Raw genomic sequence first — 12012 nt, 5'->3', positions numbered from 1 at the left:
TGAAGGAGAAAATTATTTACTTGAAGAAAATTTGTGATGGATCCTTTAAAAAGTTAAGTATATCTCAGTTTGCAAGTGGATAATTTTCAAATCAGATTTTCATAGACTGAAATAGACTGAATATACAGACAGCACTTGCATTGTTTTATGAATATAATTCATGGCACTTTATGTGGGCAACAAAATTCTACCTGTTTCCTGGTTATTTGGAGAAAACAGTGTAAGGAAGGAGACAGAAATCACTAGGTTTAGTAACACCTCTCTATGAGACTTTTATTTTTTACTCTGTTTTATGAGTTGTCAGAGAAATTGCACCTTGTGATTAATTTAAGAAATAATGCAGCGTGTCCTAATACAGTTATCCATTATTGTTCAAGTCATGTTGGCAACATTGTTTCCTGGAAACACTTAAAAAGTGAAAGCATTATAAACATTTTGCACTCACTGTTGATTCTTGCTACTGGTTGCCTTTTAGTTTTATTCTCTGGCTCAGAAATTTCTACCCTAAATGTTAGAGAAATAAAAGTAATATTTTCATCATTCTCCAAAGATACATATTAATACTTAAGATTAAAAATGCCATTCTTTTTGTTCCAGAAACTATTCTGCACTTGATAATATGAGTAAAGTTTCATTCATTTGAAATATATAGAATATTATATTATAAAAAAAGTCAGGGTATTGCATAATTTTGTAATATGTTATGGTATTATTATATGAAGTCTACAAATTTCTCAATAGGAATACTTGATTTCCTTTAACGTGATTAAGTCATTTCTTAATTTATCTGAGCCTATTTCCCCGCAAAATAAGTAAATAAGTGTAAAGTATACGGTAAGATAAACTACAGTGGTTCATTAAACAGGCATGTTTTAATGGAAATATATTTTTCTTGTCATAGATTTTCTAAAATCTAGGTATAAGTACCTATTATAAATATTGAGACTTCTTAATGGAATGTCTGTTGACACTGATGAAGTGATTCGTGCATTTTTACAATCACAAATAAGGGGACAAGAAATTCACAAACCTCTGATTTATTTTAATCGCTTTATGTAATTTGGGTTGAATTTTTTTTTAAAGAAATATGTTAGTACTTAGAACAAAATAGTTCGATGACATTTATTTTAGTATCTTGTCTCAGATACATTATTTTATAGTGATTTTAATACCTAGCTTATTTTCAGTAGCCATTTGTTTTCCAAATACACAATATTTTATTTCTGTAAATACTATCTTCATGAAAACATTTTGCATCCTCCAGGACATAGATACGACAGGTCCAACCTTCTCCCCAAGAAACAATCAGTTTAAAAGTATGTGCGTGGCAGGGACTTCCCTGGTGGTTCAGAGGTTAAGATTCTGCGTCTGCACTGCAGTGGACGCAGGTTCTATCCCTGGTCTGGGAACTAAGATCCCACATGACGTGTGGCACCGCCAAAAAAAAAAAAAAAAACTTTAAATAAAAGTACTGGGGCTTCCCTGGTGGCGCAGTGGTTGGGAGTCTGCCTGCTAGTGCGGGGCACGTGGGTTCGAGCCCTGGTCTGGGAGGATTCCGCATGCCACGGAGCAGCTGGGTCCGTGAGCCACAATTGCTGGGCCTGCGCGTCTGGAGCCTGTGCTCCGCAACAAGAGAGGCCGCGATGGTGGGAGGCCCGCGCGCCGCGATGGGGAGTGGCCTCCGCTTGCTGCGGCTGGAGAGGGCCCTCGCGCAGAGACGAGGACCCAACGCAGCCATAAATAAATTAATTAATTTTTTTAAAAAAGTACTAAAGACAAATAATACACAAAATTACAAAACAATTATAGAAAATAAAAATCCTCTCTGTAAACCTCCCAAAGTAACAAAAGATAGTTATATGAAGTGATGTTTCAGTTGAAGTGAAAATATTCTGAGGAGGATCATAATTCTAACCTGCTGTATGCAAGATTTTATTTTTCAGGGTTGTGAGAGAGGGCAAACACAGCCAGCACTTGTAAAGGACTTACTATGTCCAGTCTTTAAAGGGCTTTGCATCTATACATAGTATAGTCCTCATAACAACCTTGTGACATAAGTACCATTATATCTCTTTTCCATTAATAGGGAAATAGGTACAGAGATGTTAAAGAACTTGGCAGTAATCACCAAACAAATCAATGGTCGAGCTAGAATTTAAACCCTTAGATCTAGCTTCAAAGCTTCTTTACTTTTTACTGCTTTTTTACTTTTTACTTCTGTGCTATGGTATCAATTCACACGAATTCGATTCATATACCTATATTTTAGGGAATCTAGGATACTTTCACGATGACTGTTTCTTAATCTTGTCACAAAGTGTCAACCGAATTTTTCACGCAACCAAGTTATGTTAGGCCCTTCTCTGTTAGGAATTGTAATCTTGCAAGCCACAAACTTTGGTAATATGTACTCTTATTTTAGAGAGGTTAAATTGTGGGGGAAATGCATATGAGAATTCATGAAATAGATGGTAGTCCTTAAATATCTTTAAATAAGCCTTATTAATTTTGACATGTCCAAATAGTTAACATTTTCATAGAACTAATTCCTCCTTGCCTGTGTCAAGTCTTTGCTCAATGTTCACTGTCAGTGGTATTTTCTGGAACACTCACCACTCACCCACAGTATTCCTAATTCAGTATACTCCGCTCTGCTTTTCTTCTTTTCCATAGTTTTATCATTTTGTAACATGCAATAGATATTATTAGTTATGTTGAATATTGATGTCTGCCTTCGCTGACCACTGTCCCCTTAGAATACAAAATCATTGAGAGAAAGACTGCTGTGCTGTTCACTGATGTATATCTAGCACATAATCATAGTCTGGTACATGCCAGAAATTCTATATGTATATTTTTTAATGTCAAGAAAAATTTATCATCATCAAAAAATAAATTCATACTGTGTGATCAATGTTCTTATAAGACTGGCTAGAGTTACACTTCTTATTTTTATCTGAGATATATCTGTACAATTTGCTTGTGTAGAAAAAGTGTATAACTCTTATGTATTTAATGTGACGTTAAAACTGCCAATATACATCATCAGTGATCATCCAGCTGTTGAATAATTCTTTCAGTTTACAATCTGGTTAGGGAAGAACCACACACTAAGCTGAACAGTAAAAAAATAAACTAATTGGCAAATGTGCTTAACGTCTCCAAATCTCAGTTTGCCTATCTATAAAATGCGGTTTGCCTATCTCTGAAATGCAGACAGAAATAGTACACATCTCATAGGGTCATTATGAAGAATATGTGAGATAACTATGTCAAGGATTAAAAAAATAGTGTTAACTATGATGTTGTTACACAAGAGTAGATGACAAGTTCATCTGGATGGTTATTTTGGGGGATATTTATAACAGCACTGTCCTTGATGAAGATTTTTTTCCCTAGATTCACTTAAATAGATTCACTTAGTTATTGATTACTTCTCTTTAAAATGTCTTAGAATGGCAATATGTAACATATGTAAACAGACTATATCTGTGTCCATCACAACATTCTAACCAAACTTCAAAAATATATCTGCACAAACATTTGTTTTCCCCACCAATAAATTTCTAGTACTCAATCTCATACTAGTTGATAATTATGCCTTTGAGACCAATGGACATCAAGGTGCCAGTAATGTAGATTCTGTTTGCATACGTGTAATACAGTTATGATAGAATCATAACCTCATTTTTACAAGAAACAAAATAGTTTCTCAGACTTTGCTGCGGTAGACCAGTATCAATCTGAATGAGGCATCATACTGTAGTCCTTAAAATAGCTCTGAGAATGGAGGGTGATTATATATCTCATACAAAGAAAATGATAGAATTTTCTTGAGAATGAGACAACTCATAGGTGAAGAAAACCTGAATAGTCACTCTACAACAGATCGACTATATGTTTATGTAAACTCTGCATGGTGACCATTTTGAATTCTTTGCATGCAGAAAGACACTGAGCACAATTTAACAATTAGCCTATAAGCAAAAAGTTTAATCAGACACAGAAACTATTTCCAGCTTTCAGGAATATGAAAAAGATTAATAGAGCATTTGACATCTAAAATACTATTTATTAACCCAATTTTATAAGTTAATCAGTCACCAGTCCTCTTAATACTAAAAATTATACATGAGTTGGTAGATACTTTAGTGCTCTAGATAAATGTGATCATTTTTTTGTATAAAAAATGTTCTGTAATTCTGTGATTCTCAAACATTGATATATGCCAGAAACAGCTGGAGAACTTGTTTAAAATTCTGATTTTCTGTACAGTTTTAACTCTCCTGTGACTCAGATTCAATAAATCTGTCATAGGTTTGGGGGAATCTGGATTTTAATAAGCAAACTCACTAATTGTGGTGCTGTTGATGGTAGACCACACTTAAAGCAAGACTGCACTAAGCCTGTTTTTCAAAAATTTAACTTTTTCTTGGTGCAAGGAAACAAGAAGTTGAAGAAATATGAGTAAAGATATATAGATGCTTTTTGGACAGTAAATTCACCTGAAATTGGAGCCCTTGGCACAAAATATCTCTCCATCAAAACAGTATGTTACTGTGTCTTTGCAAAACAAAGTACTATACTCTTAGAGAAACTCAGTTTGAAAATCATGGGGGATGTGGGCTAGAGCTGAGGTTTACTGCAGTAACAAACAACCCCTAGTATCTGAGAGGCATAAAGCAACAAAGATTTACTTCCTGTTTATACTCTACGTATATCATGGACATTGCTTATTGCAATCACTCAGGATGATGGAGTGGCTGCCTACGCATGTGATGTTGGCTTCTATGTCAGAGAAAAGGGGAAGGCTCTAAGAGTCCATGTTTTTGTAAGTAAATACTAAGTTCTGGCTTCAGCAATTAAATGCTTATGACTCATTGGTCAAAACTAGGCACCAGGCTATCTCCAACTGTAAGAGCCAGGAGTGCAATCCTACTATGGGCCTGAAAGGTGGGGCAGTGGGGGGAAATGGGAAGATTTGGCTAACAGCCATTATGACTATCAAAAGTTGCCAAAGTCTCTTCTGAGAAGTGCTCCTGTAGCCTAATGTCTGAACAAAGTCAGTGAACCATTTATCTGTTAACTAAAGACACTTTATGACTCAGGGAAATCTACAAGTGAAAAATGCTGTGCATGAGCTGATTAGACACCAACATTATGTCTACTCCAAACAGATGGCAGAAATGTAAAATCTTCTGAAATGGAAAGAAGAAGCTTTAATTATTGAAAGATGTTCTGCATATTATCAACAGAGAAATCTGTCCTATTGACTAATTTTTTTTCTAGACAGCGATTCATTTTCTGACCAGTGCAGCTTCACTAGTTTTTCTGTAAACAAAATTCATCATCACAAACTGCCCTTTGATTAGTTTAATTAAAATTTCTGCTTCACAGTCACTAAACAAGTGAAACTTAAGGAGTGGGAAAAGGTCAGAAAGTTGCCTTACCATTTAGTTATTCAACAGAGAAAAACATAAAATTTGTTTAGATAGTGGAAGATACCTAATTTTTTAAAGCATAATTCCTTTCCTAAACAATTCCTCTAAAATTTTTAATAGATTCCGCACTTAAAATTTTGTGAGTCCCTTTATCTGTTAAAGCAATACTTTCTTCTTCACTTTTTTAAAATAATTCTATTGCCTTTATAATTTTGTTTACTTTTATCTTATTTATCAAGACACTACTTTTCCACTGTACAGTGAGGAGTCAGTGTAGCAATTGTCTGTGTTTTTATTATTAATGTATTTACCTGAATCCATTCGGTTCTTAAAAGGAAACCAATGTCAGTAAAATTTTTAAAGTATTCAAACTGTGCTTGCAAAAGAACAATTTAAAAATGTCTAGGGGGCTTCCCTGGTGGCGCAGTGGTTGAGAGTCTGCCTGCCAACGCAGGGCACACGGGTTCGGGCCCTGGTCTGGGAGGATCCCACATGCCGCGGAGCAGCTGGGCCCGTGAGCCACAACCGCTGAGCCTGCGCGTCTGGAGCCTGTGCTCCGCAGCAAGAGAGGCCGCGATGGTGAGAGGCCCGCGCACCGCGATGAGGAGTGGCCCCCGCTCGCCACAACTGGAGAGAGCCCTCGCACGGAAACGAAGACCCAACACAGCCAAAAATAAATATAAGTAAATAAATAAATTTAAAAAAAAAATGTCTAATTTAAGAGGAGTTTCAAGTTCCATTTTCTAAGATGGAACATGTCTAATGTATGAAATATATATAAAAGTGATTTTAAAGAGCCAGTTATTTCAGTAACCTCTTTCATTATTTTTATTAACTTCATGCTATTATAAGATCTCAATTCTTTAAGGGAAAACTAAAAGGTAGACATTTGAATGAGATATAATGTTAATAATTATAAGTTTGAACAAATTATTGATGAACTTGAAATTATACCATAGAGCTAATGGACAATTTAGGGTTATATTTTCTTCATACTGATCAAGGCCTAATGTACATTCTGACTTGATACTAAAAATAAGTTCAGTTTCATAAGTATCAGTTAATTAAATGAAATTGTAATGTAGTCCTTGTAGACATTAATAGAACAAAGTGTATGGAGATTTTTGTCATGATCCCATATGTCTTATTAGTGATAACAATTTTCACACTGCATTCAAATTCACAAAGAAATTCCTTGAGGACCTTCCAGCATTCACTAAGTCTCCTGGAGGCCCTTCCAGCGCCTCCTTATTGCTGAGTCTCAAACTCAATGTCCCATGCCTCAGATTTCTGCTATGGCATCATGCCACTTTTGATATCAAAAACTGTGCTAGTTAGCTATTGCTGCATTAAAAAAAAAAAATGAAACGGAACTCAAAAACAACTTATTATATCACAATTTTGAGATTCAGAAATTCAAGTAAAGCAAACTAGGAATAGCTTATTTCAGCTCCCTAGTGATTATTAAAAATTTAAAATACACAAAATAATTTTTAAGAAGGGGAAAGGACAAATGGGAGTAAAATGTTTGTGTGTTTGTCTGAGAAGTGATAAAAGTACCTATTTATATATTAAATTGGAATAAATCAGGGATATGACATGTAATCTCTAGTATAATAATTAAAGGTTGTTAAAGAAAGTTAAAAAATCAAGATAGTAGAGGAAATAACTTATATCTAAGGTTAATGCAAAAAAAGATAATGAAGGAGGTAAAACAGAATACAAATCAAGTGGATCAAACAGCAAAAATATAGTAAGATATTAGATTTAAACACAAACATACTAGTAACTACACTAAATGCAAATAATATTTCAAATAAAAGACAAAGATTGTCAGATTTTTTAAATTCAGTCATATGCTGCTTACAATAGACACACTTTAAATACAAAAATATAGGAACATTGAAAGTAAAAAGCATGCAAATATCAACCAAAAAAAGATGATGTAGCTACATTAATATCATATAAAAGTAGACCTTAACCAAAAAAAATAGTGATAAAGAGGGATATGTGATAATGGCAGAAGGGTCTTAAATTTTATGTGCCTAATAACAGTTTTAATTTTAAAATGCAGACAAATTGATGTAGATTATAAAGAGGAGACAAACCCAGAGTCATACTGGAAAACTTAACACTTTTTTATTTCTAGAATTGAGGGATCAAATAGACAAACAATTTATTAAGAATATAAAAGATTTGAGGATCAAAATTAATCACATTGACCTAATTGACATATATAAGACATTACACCAAGCAACTGCAGAATGCATACTCTTTTTCAAGAGCACTGGAACATTTACCAAAATTGACCAAATGCTGGGCCTCAACAGATGTTAAATAAATTATATAGAGTATGTTATCTTACCAAAATGGAATAAAGTTGAACTCAGAAGCAAAATATAACTAGAAAATACCCAAAACACTGTAAATTAAGTTATACACCCTGAAATAAAAAGTCATCAGTCAACAAGGAAATCATAATGGAAAATAGAAAGTATTTTAAAAAGTATGATAGTTAAAACAAACACATTAAAACGGAAGGGTCAACACTAATGGAGGATTAGAGGGAATTATATACCCTTTACTGAATGAGAACAAAGAGAACCAAAAATCAGCTCTAATTATCTGTGTCAAAAAATGAGAAAAATGAAAATTAAACACAATGAAATGGAAAGGAGGCAATAATAAAAATAAAAGCTGAAATTGAAGAAATGCCAAATGAACAGACAACAGAAAATTAACAATACCAAAAGTTTGTTCTTTTGGTTGTACTATAGCAAAATGGACACAAGATAGAAAAATCTAAAAATTGTTTGTTTTAAACTCTTCTGGCCTGCCTCACCTCCACTTGGTTGATCTTTTTGTAGACTCCTAAATATATTACAACTCAGAAGTGCAAGTTTGAGGAAGTTAACATCTCATGGAGCAACCCTTGACCAATGTTTCAGAAGAGCTAATAAGGAATATTTCTCATTTCCAGGACTAAGGCAGACAGTTCTGAGATGCATTCTTCACACCTACTTACCAGGTTCCAGGGAATCAAAAACCCTCAGTTCTCAGAGTAGTTAACAGTTTGATTATGCAAATCTGCATTGACTTTCCTCTTTGTCTCAGTTTCTTCACTCTTGTTTTATAGGATACTTTACTAATTAAGTTACCTCCATCTAAGTCTACTTTTTTTTTTTTTCAACTTAGAAGACAGTCTAATATATTTCAAGTAACTTGTATCTGTAATTTAAAAATTCTCACAAAAATTCCAGGTCACATGGTCTCATAAGTGAATGCTGCTAATCATATACACATTCTCCCAGAGAAAAGGTAAAGAGGGAAACTTCCAAACATTATATAAGGCAAGCATTACTTTGACATCAAAACCTGACAAGGAGATTTTTAAAAAAATCAAACCAATCTCTCTCACAAATATAGATACAAAAAATTCTAAAGAAAACATTAGCAAAGTGTTCTCTTTTAATACATAAAAGAGGACAATGGATCACAACCCTTTGGGATCATTGCAGTAATATAAATATAGTTAAGCATTTGAAACTTCATCAATATTATTCACCATATCAACAGAAGAAGGAGAAAAACTATACAATGATCTTAATACATGGAAAATAAGTATTTGAAAAATCTAATATTCTTTCATGATAAAAATGCTTAGCATGCTATAAATTAAATGAAAATTTCATAATCTTTTGAAGATATCAAATTATGTAGGTCCAAATATCCTAGAGCAAATACCATACACAATGATGAAATGTTGAAAATTTTCCCTATAAATTTGGGAATTAGTCAAGAGTGCCTGCTCTCATCATCCACCAGAGGGCAGATAGCAGAAGCAAGAAGAACTACAATCCTGCAGCCTGTGGAACAAAAACCACATTCACAGAAAGATAGACAAGATGAAAAGGCAGAGAGCTATGTATCAGATGAAGGAACAAGATAAAACCCCAGAAAAACAACGAACTGAAGTGGAGATAGGCAACCTTCCAGAAAAAGAATTCAGAATAATGATACTGAAGATGATCCAGGACCTCGGGAAAACAATGGAGGCAAACATCAAGAAGATGCAAGAAATGTTTAACAAAGACCTAGAAGAATTAAAGAACAAACAAACAGAGATGAACAATAAAATAACTGAAATGAAAACTACACTAGAGGGAATCAATAGCAGAATAACTGAGGCAGAAGAACGGATAAGTGATCTGGAAGACAGAATGGTGGAATTCACTGCTGCGGAACAGAATAAAGAAAAAAGAATGAAAAGAAATGAAGACAGCCTAAGAGACCTCTGGGACAACATTAAACGCAACAACATTCGCATTATAGAGGTCCCAGAAGGAGGAGGGAGAGGGAGAAAGGACCCGAGAAAATATTTGAAGAGATTATAGTCGAAAACGTCCCTAACATGGGAAAGGGAATAGCCACACAAGTCCAGGAAGCACAGCAAGTCCCATACAGGATAAACCCAAGGAGAAACATGCCAAGACACATAGTAATCAAATTGGCAAAAATTAAAGACAAAGAAAAATTATTGAAAGCAGCAAGGGAAAAATGACAAATAACATACAAGGGAACTCCCATAAGGTTAACAGCTGATTTCTCATCAGAAACTCTACAAGCCAGAAGGGAGTGGCATGATATACTTAGAGTGATGAAGGGGAAGAACCTACAACCAAGATTACTCTGCCTGGCAAGGATCTCATTCAGATTTGATGGAGAAATCAAAAGCTTTACAGACAAGCAAAAGCTAAGAGAATTCAGCACCACCAAACCAGCTCTTCAACAAATGCTAAAGGAACTTCTCTAAGTGGGAAACACAAGAGAAGAAAAGGACCTACAAATACAAACCCAAAACAGTTAAGAAAATGGTCATAGAAACATACATATCGATAATTACCTTAAACGTGAATGGATTAAATGCTCCAAACAAAAGACACAGGCTTGCTGAATGGATACAAAAACAAGACCCATATATATGCTGTCTAGAAGAGACCCACTTCAGACCTAGGGACACATACAGACTGAAAGTGAGGGGATGGAAAAAGATATTCCATGCCAATGGAAATCAAAAGGAAGCTGGAGTAGCAATACTCATATCAGATAAAATAGACTTTAAAATAAAGAATGTTACAAGAGACAAGGAAGGACACTACATAATGATCAAGGGATCAATCCAAGAAGAAGATATAACAATTATAAATATATATGCACCCAACATAGGAGCACCTCTATACATACGGCAACTGCTAACAGTTATAAAAGAGGAAATCGACAGTAACACAATAATAGTGGGAGACTTAAACACCTCACTTACACCAATGGACAGATCATCCAAAATGAAAATAAATAAGGACACAGAAGCTTTAAATGACACAATAGACCAGATAGATTTAATTGATATTTATAGGATATTCCATCCAAAAACAGTAGATTACACTTTCTTCTCAAGTGCGCACAGAACATTCTCCAGGATAGATCACATCTTGGGTCACAAATCAAGCCTCAGTAAATTTAAGAAAATTGAAATCATACCAAGCATCTTTTCTGACCACAACGCTATGAGATTAGAAATGAATTACAGGGAAAAAAACGTAAAAAAAAAAACAAACACATGGAGGCTAAACAATACGTTACTAAATAACCAAGAGATCACTGAAGAAATCAAAGAGGAAATCAAAAAATACCTAGAGACAAATGGCAATGAAAACACGATGATCCAACACCTGTGGGATGCAGCAGAAGCAGTTCTAAGAGGGAACTTTATAGCTATACAAGCCTACCTCAAGAAAAAAGAAAAATCTCAAATAAACAATCTAACCTTACACCTAAAGAAACTAGAGAAAGAAGAACAAACAACCCAAAGTTAGCAGAAGGAAAGAAATCATAAAGATCAGAGCAGAAATAAATGAAATAGAAACAAAGAAAACAATAGCAAAGATCAATAAAACTAAAAGCTGGTTCTTTGAGAAGATAAACAAAATTGATAAACTATTAGCCAGACTCATCAAGAAAAAGAGGGAGACTCAAATCAATAAAATTAGAAATGAAAAAGGAGAAGTCACAACAGACACCACAGAAATACAAAGCATCCTACGAGACTATTACAAGCAACTCTATGCCAATAAAATGGAGAACCTGGAAGAAATGGACAAATTCTTAGAAAGGTATAACCTTCCAAGACTGAACCAGGAAGAAATAGAAAATATGAACAGACCAATCACAAGTAATGAAATTGAAACTGTGATTAAAAATCTTCCAACAAACAAAAGTCCAGGACCAGGTGGCTTCACAGGTGAATTCTATCAAACATTTAGAGAAGAGCTAACACCTATCCTTCTCAAACTCTTCCAAAAAATTGCAGAGGAAGGAAGACTCCCAAAGTCATTCTATGAGGCCACCATCACCCTGATACCAAAACCAGACAAAGATACTACAAAAAAAGAAAATTAAAGACCAATATCACTGATGAATATAGATGCAAAAATCCTCAACAAAATACTAGCAAACAGAATCCAGCAACACATTAAAAGGATCATACACCATGATCAAATGGGTTTTATCCCAG

The 12012-nt window shown here is 34.4% G+C and overlaps 1 protein-coding gene across 6 annotated transcripts in view; it reads right to left on the bottom strand.

The window, feature by feature from the left end:
• The window catches only part of GULP1 (GULP PTB domain containing engulfment adaptor 1), an 812392-nt gene that overhangs the window by 730010 nt on the left and 70370 nt on the right, over window positions 1-12012 (bottom strand). The gene's annotated exons all lie outside the window — the stretch shown is intronic.

Source organism: Balaenoptera ricei, chromosome 7 (genome assembly GCF_028023285.1).
Source record: "Balaenoptera ricei isolate mBalRic1 chromosome 7, mBalRic1.hap2, whole genome shotgun sequence".
NCBI lineage: Eukaryota > Metazoa > Chordata > Mammalia > Artiodactyla > Balaenopteridae > Balaenoptera > Balaenoptera ricei.
This window is presented reverse-complemented; position numbering and strand designations above follow the sequence as displayed.